The sequence below is a fragment of the Delphinapterus leucas genome, chromosome 17, assembly GCF_059928025.1.
Source record: "Delphinapterus leucas isolate spDelLeu-1000000601 "Yukka" chromosome 17, BTC_Dleu_Yukka2, whole genome shotgun sequence".
Taxonomy (NCBI): domain Eukaryota; kingdom Metazoa; phylum Chordata; class Mammalia; order Artiodactyla; family Monodontidae; genus Delphinapterus; species Delphinapterus leucas.
The window spans coordinates 71,823,210-71,839,354 of NC_143145.1; the positions used below are offsets into that span (position 1 = coordinate 71,823,210).

Here is a 16,145-nt window from a genome sequence, read left to right on the forward strand (position 1 = left end):
TTAGCAATTAACACTAAAATTCCTTATTAATTATAAAGCAATAAATGTACCTTTTAGTAGGAGAGCTGATAGAAACTACATTAACCAAGTGATCAAATTTAGTATCACCACTATTGAACAAGTGGAAATATATACCTCCTGATGTAATAGAGGGGAAAGCATGTAATATCACCTATGCTGCATTCTTGCTGCAAAGTTTACTCTGAGTCTAATCATGAGGAAATGATAGACAAATCCAGACACTTTCCAAGACCACTATCCTGGAACTTTCAAAGGTGTTAATGCTAAGAAGGCAAAACAGATAGAGGGAATCTGTTCCGCCTAGATTCTTCAGAGATACTGAAGTATCCGGGGGTGAAGCGTTTTGACACTGGCAACTTTCTTTTTTTTTCTTTCTTATCTTTAAAAAAATTTTATTTTATTGAAGTATGGTTGATTTACAATGTTGTGTTAATTTCTCCTGTACAGCAAAGTGATTCAGTTATACATATATATATTCTTTTTCATGTTCTCTTTCATTGTGGTTTATCATAGGATATCGACTATAGTTCCCAGTGCTATGCAGTAGGACCTTGTTGTTTATCCATCCTGTATATAATAGTGTGCATCTGCTAATCCCAAACTCCCAATCCTTCCCTCCCACCCCCGCTTGGCAACCACCAGTCTGTTCTCTATGTCTGTGAGTCTGTTTCTCTTTCATAAATTCACTTGTGTCATATTTTAGATTCCACATATAAGCGATATCATGATATTTGTCTTTCTCTTTCTGACTTACTTCACTTAGTATGATAATCTCCAGGTCCATCCATGTTGCTGCAAATGGCATTATTTCATTCCTTTTTATGCCTGAGTAGTATTCCATTGTATATATGTACCATACCTTCTTCATCCATTCATTTGTCGATGGACGTTTAGGTTGTTTTCATGTCTTGGCTGTTGTAAATAGTGCTGTTATGAACCTTGGGGTTCATGTATCTTTTTCAATTACAGTTTTCTCAGGATATATGCCCAGGAGTGGGATTCCTGCAACTTATTTCAAATGGCTTAGCATTTATCTATCTATCTATCATGAAAATGAGCAAATACATCAAAATTGGTAAATCCAGATGAAGGGTGTACCAATTTTTTGTTATCCTATTCTTTCAACTTCTCTTTAGGTTGAAAATTTGTCAAAATAAAATGTGGAGGTGGAGAGGAAAGAATATTCTTGTTTAGAAAGGGATAATGCAGTTAGTGATTAAAAAAAACTAGACTCTGAAGTAATTCCTGTATTTAAATCTTGGTGCAAATTTAAATTTACTACCCATGTGAACTTAGCCAAATTATTAAGGCAGTAACTTCTTACTAAGCAAGTAATATAAGGCAAATGTAATAAAATCTCTTATATTCCTGCCAGTGTTGAGAAAAAGAAGATACCAAATAATTGCTGATTCATTGATTCTCACTATATGTGATACAGGATTTTGGAGGCAAGGGAAAAATGGCTGGACTCCTTGGAAATGCTGGGATTTGTTCACAGCCTTTTCCTTTGTTAGTATTGTGCCTAAGAGTAAATGAAAATAAACACTAATGTCAAAGAATTTGTTTCCACTTTAAGCAGAGTTCTCTTATTTTCAAAATCTCTGTTACTTAGGATTTAGCACAAGTGTATTAATTATGTTTGTTTTGGTTGTAAGTGACAGAAAGCCATCTTTTGAAGTAGCTTAGTCAGGCAGAGAGATTTACTGAAGGGAAGGGTGAAGAGATAAAACACAAGAAGGGTAGAGATATGACTGGGTGTCAGCGACACCTGGAACTTGAGGCATGAACGCTGACAGTTGCCTTTCATTTCCTCCCTTTTTGATTTCTCTGTTGTTAGTTTCATCCCCTCTAATGGCTGATCCTCTCTGGGGCAGGGAACATGATCATTAAAAATAACGGTTTCTGGGCTTCCCTGGTGGTGCAGTGGTTGAGAGTCCGCCTGCTAATGCAGGGGACACGGGTTCGTGCCCCGGTCCGGGAAGATCCCACGTGCCGCGGAGTGGCTGGGCCCATGAGCCATGGCCGCTGAACCTGCGCGTCTGGAGCCTGTGCTCCGCAACGGGAGAGGCCACAACAGTGAGAGGCCTGCGTACCGCAAAAAAAACCAAAAAAACAAAACTGTTTCTCTGCTTCCACTGCGAGAGATAGACCAACTCTCTACATTGAATTCAAGTCAAAAGGCCTGAGGAAGGAATGTGATTGGCCATTTTGGGTCAGGTGTCCACTTCTGGACCAATCAACTGTGGTCCTGTGTTTGAGGCGAGTAGGTAGAATTGTGTAAGATCACCACTGCTCATGGTTGGAGTTGGGGAAGTTAGGGAAGGAATGTGATTGGCCATTTTGGGTCAGGGGCCCACTTCTGGACCAATCAACTGCGGCCCTGTATTTGAGGGGAGTGGGTAGAATCCTTTAAGAATCACCTTGCTCATGCTTAGAATTGGGGAAGGCTCAGTTCCAGAAGAAGTGCAGTGCTGGCCAGACAGTGATGTGGATGTCTGCAACACCAGAGTCTCAAGGTTTATTTCTAATTTTGATCACCAAGAAACATAGAATACAATTCAAGATTTTATGAAACAAGTACCTTATTAATACATCCTTTTTCAGAAAAATAAAAATTTGGAGAATCTGAATAACTCATAGAATTTCCAGGGAAAATATAAAAATCAAGTTAAGGTAGAAAGTAAGCAAAATCACTATTCTGTTTTTCGTAAATGAGGTATTGTTTGGGTGCTTCCAGGGTGGAGAGAGAAGCAGTGTAGTTTAATTATGCATCCAGGTCTGATAATTCAGAGCAAAAATAGACTGTGACATCATTAGGAGTAAGAAAATTGTAAGTCACACACAGCAAAGAGGTTAAGAGAGGTTAAACTGAAGAGTTCCCACTTAACACTGTCCCTGTAAAGACCAGCTAACTCAAATCCACAGCCGCGATAGTTGCTTTTGAACTGTACTTGACTTCTACAACTGAATATCTTTAACTCCTATATACCTGGAATTTTACCAAAAACTTCTGGGAACTCTTTCCATATTATTAACATTCTTAACCAGTGAACATGTCCACAACAAACAAGGGAAAATAGACTTTCCCTCTGAAATGTTTCCATGCTTTACAGTGTTTGGCATCCCCTACCTCTGGCGTTCCCCAGATGATAGCAAGAAGCAAAAATCATGCCTCATAATGTGACAGATGGCATATACTACTTTCAAAAAGTAGTTAAGGGTAATTGTCCAATTATGAGGGAATGGAGCTGTGGGTAGCAGAAGGAGCCAAAATTGCTCAGTCTAAGTAGATGATGTTGAGTGTAAGATTCAGCTGGCCTGGTTTGCTACAGTTTGTCTGGTTCCAGGATCTCATGCCAGGCGCTTGGATGTACTAGGGTAACTATTTGTGCTGTTTTAAACAACTCTTGACAAAGTGAATAGATTCAATGTTATTATCCCCAGTTTGGTTCCCAATGAGAGAATAAGGGAGTAAAAGAGTGCAAGAAAGGAACAAATATGTCCAAAAGGCACGCATTAGGAAGCCACTTTCATAGAATAACCTATGGCTTCACGTCATTAAATATTACGTGCAGTGAATATTAACTAGAGCAGATCAACAGTGGGTTCCCAGAGCCAAAGTATTTCTTCTTAGAGGTGACACTCATATCGCTCTGTAAAAGGAAGATGCAAGAATTCATTGCACTTATAAATGCTGTGATCTTGAGTCTAGAGCCAGAAATATGACAAGCATATGTTCTTGCAGATATCAGAATTTAAAAAACATGTTGCTTTGTTTGCTGAAAATGACCAGGGCAAAGAAATTAAAAAAATAAAAGCAAGTATTAAAATCAGTTGGAACTTGCTACCCTTGCCCGGTAACCTGGTATTTGCGAAATGTACCATGTTTTTAATTTAAAAAAGAAAAAAGAAAAAAGAAAAGTGCTTTTGGCGAATTCCATAATACCTCTCAACTTTAGAGTGATAGGTGTGTGAAGATACCTAAATATCAGAATCATAGTGGAGACAATGTCTGAATTAGAAACTCACAGTATAGGTATTAGATTCAATAATAGGTATTTTTACAAGTTACATATAAATCCTAGTGGAATCCCTAATAATCTGGTGACGTATGGAAAATTCACAAGCCAGTGTTAACCGAGACAGAGCCCGGAGAGGTGGAGAGCTGAGGACAGTTAAGTCCGAGGGGTCACCAGTGCAGGATCTGAACCTGATGTTGGTTTCTTGGCGTTTATATTCAAGTTGGCCACAAAATTCTGTTTGTTTTAATTATTTCCCTCAGTGAAATGGTGACACCAACTTCTCACATATGGAAACATTTCCACACCACAAAAGAGGAAGAATGAGATTTCAAAATAATGTCATATGGGATATGCAGTTCCTATGGAGAGTACTAGATAACATTTCATATAGCAAAAGTAATAGTCAATCAAGTTTGTATCTCTTCCCTTTTTTTTTTCTCAAATCCATTTCTTAAAAAGAAAGTGCTTTCTGAATCCATTTGACACTATGGACTACATTTAAAAATATTGATTCTGGGGCTTCCCTGGTGGCGCAGTGGTTGAGAGTCCGCCTGCTGATGCAGGGGACACGGGTTCGTGACCCGGTCCGGGAGGATCCCACATGCCGCGGAGCGGCTGGGCCCGTGAGCCATGGCCGCTGAGCCTGCGCGTCCGGAGCCTGTGCTCCGCAACAGGAGAGGCCACAACAGTGAGAGGCCCACGTACGCCGCCCCCCCCACCCAAAAATTGATTCTTCTCCTTTATAATCTTGGCCTGCTTCTCATTTCCTAGAACAAGTTAAGTAAGAAAGAAGTGTTGTATTCCATAAAGTTCAATGGCATGAGCTTCTATTTATCAAAAAAAAAAAAAAAAAAAAGGAATTCCAGAAATACCTTTTATATTACCTGATAAGGTTTATTTTAAAATATAATAAATATGATAATTTTGTGAGCAAACCAATTTTTACATAATATAGGTAATATTCATAAGGTAGCACAGTTATCTTAGATCTAAGAAAATCTGCTTGATTGTTTGCATGATTGTAATATTCCCACTAGGTTTCTTTTATTCTTTTACCTTTTGAGGAAAGAACAAAAAGATGGAAAACAATTTTTTTCCCCTCATGTCTTCAAACTTTCCAGAAATGTTATATCTCTCTTTAAGATGTCACTGATGTTAGTTGCGATTATCTATAAGAGTTGGAATTTTCCTACACTAATGAAAACTTGGCAGGCTGGTAAGGATGAAAGGGTTTACATTCACTTGTGTGAGAGCATTGTGCCCATTTTATAATTGTTTCAATTATTTAAGTTTTAAACATCTAACTCCAAATTTCGTTCTTTTACAGCACTCAGTTTTGGCAGGTAGTCGCTTAGGCTAACATCACTGAGCAGCCCCTGTTGCTTGCACAATATTCCTTTGAAACAGTTGTGTTCAGACAGCCTTTAATAACTGTGTTGCATAGCAATGAAAACCATTGTTCAACTAAAACTCTTTGGCCCTCATACCACTAATGGGGGAAATAAAAGCTCCATCCTGTTTTTAATTAGTGCTCGGCCATATAGCACATGACTATAAAAATACTTATTTTATTGTATCATATAAAATTTGTGCCACATTTGTGAATGCAAGCCCAGTGCCATGCTTTAGTATGGCTTCTTAAGTCTATGTCAGTGAAAATGAGGAAAACGCGACAAAGAGAAATTGAGAACTTGCTCAATGAATACAGACTAGAAAAAAAAAAATCAAGTGGACCACCTATGGAGTTATGGTTAAAAAAAAAGAAGTATCAAGAGGATAATATTTTGCATTAACCCTCCAACTTTCCGCTACGAAATATTCCATAGGGCGGTTTTTAGAGCTTTGTGGCTAATAGGTACAGTCTCACAAACTACAGGCTACATCATTTTGAAATCGGAGTCTTGGCAGAAAGATATAATCAGGCCCTCGCCATAGGATACCATTTTCAGTAATGAAGGGAAAATAATCAGTGCAGCAACCGTTAGTGGAAACAAAATAGGGAGGAAATAACTATCAATTCGTAATGGCTGTGACCATTACCCTCGAATCTAGTCTCCTCTTGAGTAAGGCTGCTGCACCTGGCACTCGTGCACAGAGGCAGCTGACATGATACAGAGGCCAGGCCCTAATGGCCTGCTTCCCAGTCCTTCGAGCCGGTCACCATCAATGGGTGCAGATGTCTGTGAAGAATGATCACTCTTAGGTAACGTCCTTCAGTCATGATCCTGGAGTCCTTGTAGCAGCCAGCAGCTTGAGTTCTTTTAACATAAAGGCCAGGCCTGAATGGTCTTGGGAAACCTTTGGTAGGCCAGGCTTTAGATGTTCTAAGCAGGTTGTGCAAATGATTTACAACAAAAGGCCAGGTTCATTTAAAAGGAGTTTTGTTTTGTTTTCTTTTAACATTAAATCCATGTTATGCTGCTTCTGATAGTTTCTATAAGTTGATAAGCTTGTCTGATGTCGAATTCTGAATTTTAAGCACATAGGCACAAGCTGGCTAGACTATCGCTGGTTCTTATTAAGCTATTGAAAGGGAAAACTGGAAGGGAGCTTTAAATCAGGTGCATTTAATAAAACTCTGAGTTGGCACAGAGGCAATTGTGTATGTTTTCTAGTGGAGCTGGTGCTGGAAGTTTATCACCTGTATTACCTATAGTTAAATGCTATTTCGCTTCCATAAAATACCATTATAATTTCTATCAACTATCATTACGGTATATGAATAGTGGATGAATTATCTTGATGTTAAGAGGCAAGTAATATAGCCATTAGATTTACTGTATTTTAATAGTGATTTATGGTTGTCGATTAACCATAACTTGCAGGAGAAGGAAAAGGAGTTCAAAGAGGGCTCCTTAGGGCAGAATAAGTGCTCCATTTAAACTAATAGATTAACCGTGTTTATTACCATGATCAATATTGTCCAGCTGAGACAGGAAACAATTCTCAATAAAGAAGACAGTTAACATACTATTTTAAGGGCCAAATTTTTGTTCTCTTTAGGATTCTAACTGAAAGGGAATGTTTTCTTTATCGTTCATGGAATGTTTTTGAAATTTGGCTTAAGCTGGCTGGAATCATTGACTTTTTATTGTCGGTCCTTCAATGCAATCTGTCTTCTTCTGGGAAAACACTTGTCCTCCCTGGAATTTGTTAACACTTATTTGGATGGGCCAGTAGGAGTTGGCAAGAGGCAAACTGGGCTATGTGAAATGTAAAGATTTAAAGAACGGCATCATGGTTTCCTCAGCACATACACTCCAGCCCCTGGACCAACAAAACAGCGTATACAGTGAGCTATGTTCTAGGCATAGCTCAGATCATTCTTATTCAACATAATATGAATTCTGTCTAGGGTATACATGTTCACTTCCTGGAGAGACTAGTTTATCTAAATTCAGTGCCTTCCTAACAGAATAGGACAGAGACCCACTGGATGTTAATTCTGTGTAGTAAATACTATTTTTAAAGCCAACAACTTCCCTCCTCCCACATTTTTTTGAGAGATGGTGACTATGATGTTCTCTTCTGGTATCTCTGTGAGAGTACGCTAGCAATGCATCCCCAGACACACATTTCTCACATCTATTTCTGAGATAATGAAATAAAACTAGATCTCAAAATTGTGTTCATTATTTGGAAAAGATTGTTATGGGGTTTTAATTAGAAGTTATGTGCACTGAGAGATTTATGGCTGTAAATTTCTCCGTACACATGGTTTTCATTATAACGGCAGTGAACCAATAACTTTTATGGGATTCCCGCCGCCCACCCCTCCCTCTGCCCCCTGTGAAATTGAAATCATATTAGAGGTCACCCAGGTTTTCGAAAGAGAAGTGAACATTTATGGATTTTCTTGAAACAGGAATCCTTCTGTTTAAGAAATAAGCCAGAAATATCGTAGAAAAAGATGAGCTAACTTATTCTTTGTCATTAAGTGTGGGAAAATAAAAACTATTTGAAACTTGGGCTTGTTCTAACAGTAATACTTTTCCTTTCGGAAATGAATATTTTCTATAAAGAATGTCTTAACTCAGGGTTGGGTTGGCGTTCACAGACAGATTGATGTGCCCCAGTCATTTTACCATCATATCATATATCATTATGTCAAAAATCTGTGCAAAGACACAGCTATTGTCCTCCATGAAACACACACAGATGCGTGCACACACACACACACACGCACACACACACATACCAGGTGGATTGCTGCTTTATAATGTGGCCTAGGTTATGAAATGACTTGTATTTTCCCTTGGTGAAAATTATGACTATTATGTATAGTTAAGCAACTTCATATTAGAAGCTGTAATTCTAAAATCTCCTTTAGTTCCCTGGGGTGGTCGTCTGAATCCATCACCCTCAATACCAGAAGGAGAAGATGGGTAGAAGTGACACTTGACTTTTTTTAAGCAGAAGGACCCTTTTAACATGGAGAATGTTTTCTGTATTCCCATATTACAGTTATTATACTTTTAAGAGCCATTGATTGAGAAAGTAAATTTTGCTAAATATAATATGAATGAATTCAGTAGTGTATAAAATAAATTGATAATTATAATTGTATGTACATACATATGCATATAATAGTATGTACATACATATGAACAGTATGCAATATTGTTTCCAATATGCCATTTATTCAATCTAAGAATTTGAGGGACCTGTAGATTCAGGAACTCCCCTTCCTTGATTTCCTTACGGGTTAGTGACTATAGATTTGAAACTATTGTTTTAAAATTATATTTAAATAGTTACGGTTCATTTTAAAACAACAGCAATAATTCCTTCGGGACCCTATAGGAGAAATGTCATTTGAAGAAAGTAAAATCAGCTTTATGAAAATAGTTCTGAATTTTGCATTAACACTGCAAAAGAATTTTATTTATAAGATTATCATAACCCTGAAAATGCAATATTTAAAACTTTGGCAAACTTTGGGCTCCTGAAAATAATGTCTGAAGACCCTCCCACCCAGGTTAAAAAAAAAATTATTCAGATCGAATATTATAGGTGACATATGTGTCCTACTGACCCCACAAAATAATCCTATAGTATAGTTGTAATTATCCCCCCAATATAGCCAAAGACGGGCAGTGAGATGGGAACTGCTGTGGAGGCAACATGCTGGACAAATAAAATACTGGGAAGAGAGTTTCCCCATCCGGACCAAATGGCAACCAGGAAGCTTAAACATTAACTCAGAATAATAGGTGAAGAATCCCAGCGTTGCTGAAGGGTGGACCCAACCTTAGGAACTGCATAGCTATTGTGCTGCAGACAAACAACACGTTATACAGAGAGAACTGGGCCAAGGCTTTCTGAGGACTGAAGCCAAGTTGGCTTATAGCAGGAGTAGAGGAGACAGCTACAAACCCTCTGAAGACCAGGAAGAGAATATTTCAGGTTTCCATAGGAAAGGTCCAGTAGACCTGGGTAGGGACTGAAAATGTATGTTAAACGCATAATAGGAAATCAATAAGTTTAAAACAAAAATGGATGAATGGTTGTTTTAGTGACTATTGTTACTTTATGAATGCCCCTAAAACTCAGGGGTATAAAACAATCATTTTATTACATTTCTGGGTTGTGAGGATTACGAATCTGGACAGGCCACTGTGGGGATGGCTCATCAAAGGCTGGGTAGATCAAGATGAAGAGCCTGGAATCATCTGAAAGTGTTTTCACTTACATATCTAGAAATGGCTGTTGGCTGGGACCTCACCTGGGGCTGTCCACTGGAACGTTCCATCTGACCTCTCCAGGTGATCTGTCCAAGGGGGCCACTTTGGGCTGCCCCATGGCATGGCTCCTAAGAGCATGGAACCCAAACGCCCAAGCAAAGCTCTATCGCCTCTTATGACCTATAGCCCCCAAAGTCACATGACATTACTTCTACCATAATCACAAATTCAAGGGAAGGGATCACAGACCCCTCCTGACACAAGAGTCAGACTCGTATTGTAAGAAGAACGTGTAGGAGAGGAAGTATTGTTGCAGCCGTTGCTGGAAAATAACAATGGTCATAATTCCAAGTGCTAGGGAGGCGTGAGACAGGAGTCTCTAAAGTTGGTCTGGAAAGGTCTGAAGCACAAGAGAAGAATCTTTGGAGTGAGGAAAGAGAGTACTTTCTTTTTCCAGGTTATCATTGCCAGTCTTAACATTATCCTTCTATGCTCCGGGCTGGAGATGAGTCTAAGCAGCTCAGCCCCAGATCCAGCCTCCACGGAGAGAAGGTTCTAGCTGAGAGGGGCTACTGGGTAGCAGCTAATAAATGAAGTTTCAGGTATTAGCAAATAGAGACAATGCTGAAGCAAACCTATGAAGAACCTAGAAACTTGTCATTTTTCTCTTGCTATAATGATAAGGGGCACTAATCTTTTAAAGATTAATTGTCTAGTTTTGGGGATGGCAAGGAAATGTCAGGTTGGGGAGACTGTTCTACTCATTCATTCATTCATTCATTAATCAACAAACATTTGGGTGCCATTGTGTGCCAGTCTCAGGGGAGGAGAGAACTTAAAGAAAAAGTGTAGTTAGTGCCTAAACTGACAGGTGAAGGGAAGCAGCTGAATCGGGAGATCAATGGGAATAAGAAGAGAGGGCCAAGACTCGTCTAAGGAAAGAACCTGGGGGCTCAACTAGCAGGAGGCCTAACACCTGCCATATTTATACTCTGGTCGAAATGACCGGTCAAGGGACTTCCCTGGTGGTCCAGTGGTCAAGACTTCACGCTTCCAGTGCAGGGGGCTTAGATTCGATCCCTGGTCAGGGAACTAAGATCCCACATGCGGTATGGCCAGGAAAAAACCCACAAAAAACAAAGCCAGTCAGGACTCACAGAAAAGCAAAGCTAGGCTAGATCCCAGTTGGCGGATGCTTCGAGCTGGAACTCCAATTAGTTCCATTGCAAGCATTTTTGACCCAATGTTGTGACTCAGATTCAAATATCCCTTCATGGCCCTTTGTCCCTCTTATTTTCTTTATGCTTTAAAATGTCTATTGAGAAATCTATTTTAAACTATTTTACTCAAAAGCCTCAACATTTTTTATGCTTTGGGCGTCTTTTTCCATTTTCTTAACTATTTTATTGTTGATGGAAACATCACAGTACGGAAACCGTCAGCCAATGCTCAGTTTTTCCTTGGCTGATTATCCAATAAATGAGTGACTAAGTATTTTGTTTTTCTTCCTGAAAGCTGTCTTCCTTTCAGCTCTTTTACTACTTATTAGGGCACTATGGGCAGAGGCATGCAGAAACAAAAATGAAACTCAAAACACTTTGCCAGTTATTGAATACCATCTCCGCTAAAATGATCAAAGAAAGGAGGTAAGTTCTAGTTACAATATTTTCCCCCAATTACCTACAGACTTCAGTTATCCATGCCACCTTGTTTGAGCTCTCCACACAAATAAATGAGATTCTTTTGTGATCGATGTAGATTTGCAAGTCATATCTTTTACATAGGATTTCTTATTTTATATAGTCCAACCTCCTTTTAGATGCTCTTCAGCTAGGATTCTGGATGGCATTTAGGTTTATCAATCAGATGCTCAGATGCCCTTAAGTTAGAAGCAAGGCAACACCTATATGTCCCCTGTTTCTGCTATTTTCTCTTAGTTGACCTTGAATGACATTGATCTTTGGCAGCTTTATGATTGTGGCAGTAGTGGCGTGATTCTAGAGTTTTCCAGTCTTTCGCATGCCTTCTTGATCATAGAGAACAGCTTCTCCCTCTGTGGTATAATTCTGAGGAACATCTGTCTGTCTAGACCCGTGTTTCTTTAGCCTTTCCAGAAATTCCGTAAACCATTAAATAACCATTAATCAACCTTTCAGTAAGCCTTTAATAAACTAGCTAGAATAGATTCTGTTCTCTGAAATAGGTGGGAAGTTTGGCTGGCTGACGTAGGGAAATCAACTTCCTACAGTGTCCTGGATATACAATAGTATTAACGTAGGATTACATCTGGTATTCAGAAAATGGATTTTAATGCTAGTTTTCTAGAAAACATCAGCCTACACATTGTTCTATAGAGGCTCATCATTTAGAATCTGTGATGGGGTTGACTCCAAGGACTTGTTCTCTTCCAGAGTGAAAAAGCCTGACTTGTTTTCAGGTAACCATGTAGCCTGCATTTCCTGGTCTCCCCTTGGAGCTAGGCACGGACGTGTGACTAAGTGTCATACAGTGAGATGTAAATAGAAGTTATTTTGTGTGTCCTCTGGGAAATTATTTTTAAAAGATGGCTTTCTTACAGCTGCCTGTAAGAATAGAGCCAACAGGATGTGCTTAACAGATTCGTTGTCAGGTGTGAGAAAAAGAGAACCAAGGAAAACTGTATGGCTTTTGGTCAGGGCTACTGCAGGGATAGATACGTTATCAACTGAAATGCCTTATGAACTGAAGGCTGTGGTTGGAGGTTTGGAGAAGCATCAGTTCAGTTTTGGACACGTTGAGTTAGAGATGTATATTTGAGATCCGGGTGGATATAGCAAGTAGGCAATTTGATATATAAGCCTGGATGGAGTTCAAGAGAGAGGTCTGGGCTGAGGCCGGGGATGTTTTGGAGAGTCTTTGACATTTAGGTGGTATTTAAAGTGAAGAAATCCATGAGATCATCATGGGATTGAGCATAAAGACAGTAGAGAAAAACAGGGACTGAGCCCCGGGAGCTAGACGTTAGAGGCAGGGAGAGGAGGGGAAACTAGCTAAGGAGACACACAGCAGAGAAAATAGTGACCTCAGAGAAAAGCCTAGAGAATACGGTGTCCTGAAAGCCAAGTGGAGAGAGAAAGGAGTGATGACCTGGGTCAGATGTTGCTTATATTCTCTAAGGTGAATACTGAGCATTGGCCACTGGATTTCCCAGTGCCGAGGGAGTGGTGAAATGACAAGAACAATTTAGGTGGAATGGTGGGGATAAAATCCTGTTTGGAATGAGATTACAAGGATTCCCATCCTTGCCTGTTGGGTTTTCCACTGACTTGTGTCTATCTAAAATGTGGGAGGATGTCATGGGTCAATAATTCCTGTGCTCCCCGTTCTTTGTGCGTGCCTTGTGTTTGTCTGTTAGGGTTGTTTTTCTATGAGACTCTGCTATTGCCTAGGACACTCTGTTTCACAGGGTTTACTTTCTTTTTGTCCAACCCAACCCTACTAGATAAGCACTTTTGTTATCTCCATTTAAAATGGAGAATCTAGGATGCAAAGCCTTGTCCAAGCTCATACAGCTCAGAAGGGGCAGAGCTAACACTTGAACCCAGGCAGTTCGGCTGCTGAACCCAGGATGAAAAACTCCACTCTCAGAGGCACCTCTGAGGGTGAATATGACACATTCCCAACAACCAGAGGAGAGGAGACGTTAGTAGGAACAGAGAAGTAAACAGATAACTGCCATGTGGCTGGAAAGAGAATTTCGGCAGGAGCCTCTAAATCAGCCCTGGATGTTCTAAGTAGTCTTTCTCTAGAAGGATGGGCTGACCTGGGTCCTGTAGAGCAAATAAGAATTAGATGAAGAAGGGACCATGAAGGAAGCCCCTTCCAGTAGGGGCAGTCAGTGATGCAAATGTCCAGGCGTATCAGAGAGCAGGGCACATTCAAACAAGGGTCTTATCAACAAAGGTCTCATAAGCTCTTTTAAAGATTCTAGATTTTATCTTGAGACAAATGGAAAATCATTAAAGGATTTAAGTAGGAGAAGGATGTGTTCAGATTTGTAGACCAAAAAGATCACTCTCAAATGCTTTTGGGTAGAAGATAGTTGTTTATGCAGTTTCTCCTACAACTAGAGGAATCAAACAAATATAAAAACAGTTTCAAAGACAGCAGAGAGATGAAGAAGCAACAAGTAATGGATGAGTTGGCATTCCTGAGGGAGGGGTCCCACTGCAATTGGCTGAAGATGGCCGGGCATTTTCTTTCCTGGAGACATTTGCTAGTTCTAGGTTCATGTAGGAGAATGCTACAAAGGGTAAGAAGAGGCATTTCAGCTTTTACATCTCATCGATATGATAGACTGGAAATTTAGAGTCCCAAATGCATGGGGATACACACAAGAGGCCATGAACTTGGCAAAGGGCTTCCAAAAGATAGAGTGAAATCTTCCATAATCTGGTGGAGTTTAAGAAACAAAGCCAAACTCATGGGAGTGGGCCTGCCTCAAACACATGTAAGGGTCTTCCTTTAAAAAATTTGCCTGATCCTGAAGCTGTAGGACTAGGAGGCTACAGAGACGTGATGGTTAAAGGCAGCAGGAGGGAGGGGGCTGCAGGGTGTGTGATCAGCTTGTGCACAAGTCCCAGATTGGTTGGCATCAAGGTGAAGTTTTGAGCGTCACCAGTCTTCTGGTTTGTCTCCGTGCTTGCGGTTGGCAGTTTTCATCTGGTGGGTCGGCTTCCTGTAAAAACAACTTAGGAATGCGGGTCAGACCTTTATCTATATCCTTCAGGGAACTGGGAGTTCGGGGACTCTGCTGCGTGCTTGGGTGGTTTATAGTCTAAATTGTTACCAGTCTCCTGGCCCAACAGCTATTTGTTTCTATATCTTCACATTTCCTAATCATTAACTCTTGAGCCAGCCTTTGGAGACTCAAGGGAGGCCTGGGAGATGAAAGCAAAAGCCTTCTACTTCAAAGGACAGGGCACAGGGGCTTGTATGCATGTTCAGCTATCTGCAGAAGATGTCAGGGCTTTGCTCCGAAATCCTAAAGGTCTGTGCTGTGATTCACCACTAGGGGCTTGTCAACACCTCCATGTAGCTTTCCTCTCTGCCATCGCCCCTTCAAGCCCCACTGGATCTGCTGGGTCACGTGGCCCGAGTGGCAGGGTGGCTGGAACAGCAGCCTGGACCTGTTGCAGAGCCCTCTCTTGCTCTGGACTCCACTCAAAACTAGCAACTTTGGGGGTCACTCGGTCAGTGGGTCAGAGCAACACATCTAATGAGGAATATGTTCCCCCCCGCAAATCCCAAGAGGCCCCCTAGGTGTTCCTCTTCCTTGGCTGTAGGAAGGACCAGAGGCAACAGCTGATCGTTTACTGTAAAAAGACCACCTTGACAAATCCCACACCATCGGACCCCTAGAAATTTCACCGAGGTAGAAGGCCTCTGAATTTTAGTTTGATTTGTTTCTCACCCTCTGACACACAAACGTTTTACCAATAAGTCTAGAGTACTTGCTGCTTCTCGCTCCCTGGGCCCAATCAGCACCATGCCATCGATATAATGAAGCACCGTGACATCTTGTGGAAGGGAAAGGCGATCAAGAGCCCTGTGATCCCAGTTTTGCCGCAGGGCAGGAGAGTTGATGTGTCCTTGAGGTGGGACAGTGAACAGGTATTTTTGGCCTTGTCAGCTGAGAGCAAACTGCTTCTGGTGGCCTTTTCTACAAGTATGGGGAGAAGTGGTCTGCATCTTTCAAATGTCTGCCATCACTCCAGGGATGCAGAATTGCTTTTGATTTGCTATTTCCTAGGTGAAGGCAGGTCCAATGGCTTCCACTTGGCATTTCCCACTCTAATAGCCCGTACTACACAGGTCAGGAAACCAATGTGGGGATTCTGCCAGCAGCTAAGTATGTCTGTTCCAATTACATGTTCTGGAGCTGGGAAAATAGCCACAGGACGGGCTTAGGGACCACTGGACCCACTGTGAGACGGACCTGAGTGAGCTCCATTGATCACCTGACCTCCATAAGCCCCTACTCCGACTGAAGAGCTACCGTAACGTTTTGAGTCTCCTGGAATAAGTGTCGGTTCAGAGCCAGTGTCCAGTAATCCAATAAAGGTCTGATTATTTTCATTTTCCCAAAGTACCGTGGCAAAAGGCTGCAGGTCTCTTTGGGGAAAACTAGGAGAAAGATTAACATTGTAAACTCTGGGTAGTGTACTGGGGTCCTTCCTCAAGGGGACCCCGCCTTCTCGATTCAACGGGTTCTGGGTCTGTAAACTGGCTCACGTCTGGGAATTGATTGAGGAGCTGTTGACTCTTTGTTTTTATGAATCAAGTTAGATTTTTTTTCACTTACTCTTGACATTTTATGTTTATACAGATCAAGTAAGAATTTAGTAAGCTTCCTGTCTATTTCACTTTTAGGAACACC

At 40.8% G+C, this 16,145-nt stretch overlaps 1 pseudogene; it reads right to left on the bottom strand.

Annotated features, from left to right (window-relative positions):
* Positions 1-14,150: 14,150 nt before the first annotated feature.
* LOC149747052 (uncharacterized) lies at positions 14,151-15,457 on the bottom strand (annotated as a pseudogene).
* Positions 15,458-16,145: the final 688 nt, after the last annotated feature.